The following is a 2775-nucleotide window of genomic DNA, read 5'->3' on the forward strand; positions in this document are numbered from 1 at the left end:
TCATCCATAAGGGCATACCACTTCCAAGAAGCAGCAGTGACCCCACCCCCCTCTGTGCTCACACCCGTCCGGGGTTTCTTGAGCTCCTGCGGATGAAAAGACAGCCAAACTGGAGTTGCACATCATTGCGCCTTCAACTGGTCTGGTAATTAGTTATTGAACTGAAGGCTGACCATACGATTACTTTACATTACTTTGAGCACAATACATAGATAAGAACAAGATTAACAACAATCACCATAATCATAATATATTGCATCCATGTACATGTACACTGCATGTAAATACTCACTAGCCATGCCATCTCTACATTGTGCAAGTGTGTTACTCTACAGGGGCAAAGTTATGATCAAGAAAGATATTTTATTGGACTAGGCTTTGTTGGACACTTGGCTTAATCTGACCTTATATTTGTGAACCAGGTTCTCCCACCTCTTTTTCACAAGCTTGGGATCCAAGCTCCCAAGCCCTCTCTCCTTTATGAAGACCCTGGTGGAAATATATGCTGCTTTAACATCTCGCCTCAACCACATCCCTGACACAGTAATGACCACATTGATCATTGCAAGGTTAGCAACTAAGGCAACCATTTAGAATAAAGTCCTATTAGCTACCGTATGAGTAATTGTACTTACTCAAATCCAGTCACGGAGGCGTTCCTCTTCCCCGTGAAGAGGGATTTATTACTACACCGCCACGGGATTAAGGCCCTCGTGTCCTCGTCTGTCCCTAGACATGTGAAATACCACGACATTAAAAAAAACACTGACGATTGAAAGCTACAATTATTTCAAGAAGGACAAGCTTAGATTGCTATCGTAACTGTATTAATATTCGGGCGGCGTGTGGGCAAACGTTTGCGGTGTCATGTTAACCCGTTATTAAACTGATCATATCCATTGTTAATCCATTATTAAAATTGCTATTTCGATTGTTTAACAGAACAGCCGTTGTTTAACACTGTCCGATGACTGACATAGCTATCTGTCGTCGGACTTGCCGCTGGAGCAAGCGCCTGGAGCCCGCCACCTACCCCCGCTCGTCAAGCGAAGAGTGTCCGATAAAAGTGCACCTTCGTCGGACTGGCAAGAGGACCCAGCTAGCTTATCATAACTGCCATGCAGATCCAATGGCATCTAATGCTACCTAGGTATGCTAACTGTCGGTATACATCATATACATCGTTAACTCCACCAAATACTCATGTCGCTGGCTTTAATCTGAGAATGGCATGTTAGTAGTACATTTTAATACCAGTAAATGTTTAATTACCGCTGATACTTACATGTACGGTCTGTCACTCCGTGGTCTACCGCTTGCGCTACCGTTGCCATCTCGTCCGCCATTGTTTTAGAAATAAAATGAAAAGCTGGCAAAAGGGCTCCTCCTCTTCCGCTACGTCACTGTGGCAGCTGTCCCCAATCTGGCCTCGGCTGCTGGCTAGTTGACAATCAGTCAGCTGCTCTGACTAATTGGCAATCAGTCAGCAGCCGCTTGTATAAAAGGGCAGCAGAGCTGGAGGGACGGGAGAGTGAGCAGAGGCGTAGTGTTGCGGTCTGCTCGGTGTGTGTGTGAGACCAAATAAACATGTCTTTCAACCAAACTTCGTGGTTCCGGGCTGATCCTTGGTGCTGGAGGGGGAAACCCACGGGTAGTGGCCATGGAGCTGCTACAGTCACCAAGATGGCGGCCGCTTAGGGCGAGTAGTGTCCATCGTTTTACACTACATTTTTTGCCCGTTTGCAGTGCACCATCCGGGTACTTTCAGTGCACTGCATTTTGCTGGTTTTTTCAGTGGCGCACTTCGAACACTGAAAGTCAGTGCTCGAAGTGCTCAAGTGCGCGCTAGTAGACACAGCCACTGATTTTCGCTCGGCGAAAAAAGCAAAGAGATTATTGACGAGTGTGTCAATGGAAACGTGCCCACAACCTGATGTATCAACAGAAACACATGAGAACAGTCGTAACGCTCATACGCTGAGTGAAGCCGAAGTAGATGCATGACAAGTTGAAGTAATAGCCTGTCTTGTTGAGCTGATAAACCCATATTCTGAATCATTAGTCCCACATCAAACAATGAGGCACAGAACCATAATCAGAAGGCACACCGCTTTGAACTGAAATTGTGTCTCCTTCAGGATATAATGGTCATTTCTAAAGAAGAGCGGCATAAAATAAAGCAAAACAATGCCGTGCATGGACCCCAACATGGCCACCAAAGGTTGTTGTGGTCACGTGAGTGAATACGCTCTATTAGTCAATTCACTAATGAAGACCATGCCAAAGGTGATACAGGTTTACAGTTGGTTCATTGTGAAATAAATGAATGAAGGGATGATTATGTCCGGAACGAGAAGGGGAGAAGGGTCGTGAAGAGTGGGTTGGAGGGGTGCGATTGGAGACTGCTGGTGTCTGGTGGTTAGAGGGAATGGTGGGGTTGGAGACTCGTGGGTGGGGGTTCTCTCTTCTGAAGCTCTGGTGGTGCAGAGACCCCAAAAGATGGCTTAATGAAAAGTGTGCATGCCCGTTACAAGTGTTAGTTAGGATCGGGTATCGGAGAGGTAAGTGAGGGAGGACCGCGTCTAAAGATGTGGTTGCTAAGAGGTTTGGCTGGCGACAAGTGTTTGAGTAGGCGTGGTTAGGGTCATGACCGCCATGAGTCTAGTCGAAAGGCGAAGATGGGTTGAGGCAGTTAGAGTTGTTAATCTTGCAGAGGTTTAGGGTGATGGATGATGTGTCGGCGGGACGGAGATGTCGGGCGTGGTCGAAGTTCGA

The 2775-nt window shown here is 46.7% G+C and overlaps 1 long non-coding RNA gene across 1 annotated transcript; it reads right to left on the minus strand.

Annotated features, from left to right (window-relative positions):
* Nucleotides 1-399: 399 nt before the first annotated feature.
* LOC130193115 (uncharacterized) lies at nucleotides 400-1298 on the minus strand. The gene is made up of 3 exons (XR_008831515.1): nucleotides 1286-1298; nucleotides 636-723; nucleotides 400-489 (listed from the first exon to the last, which is right to left on the minus strand). It is a non-coding gene; the product is annotated as an uncharacterized LOC130193115 (long non-coding RNA).
* Between the last annotated feature and the right edge of the window lie 1477 nt (nucleotides 1299-2775).

Source organism: Pseudoliparis swirei, chromosome 4 (assembly GCF_029220125.1).
Source record: "Pseudoliparis swirei isolate HS2019 ecotype Mariana Trench chromosome 4, NWPU_hadal_v1, whole genome shotgun sequence".
NCBI classification, from domain to species: domain Eukaryota; kingdom Metazoa; phylum Chordata; class Actinopteri; order Perciformes; family Liparidae; genus Pseudoliparis; species Pseudoliparis swirei.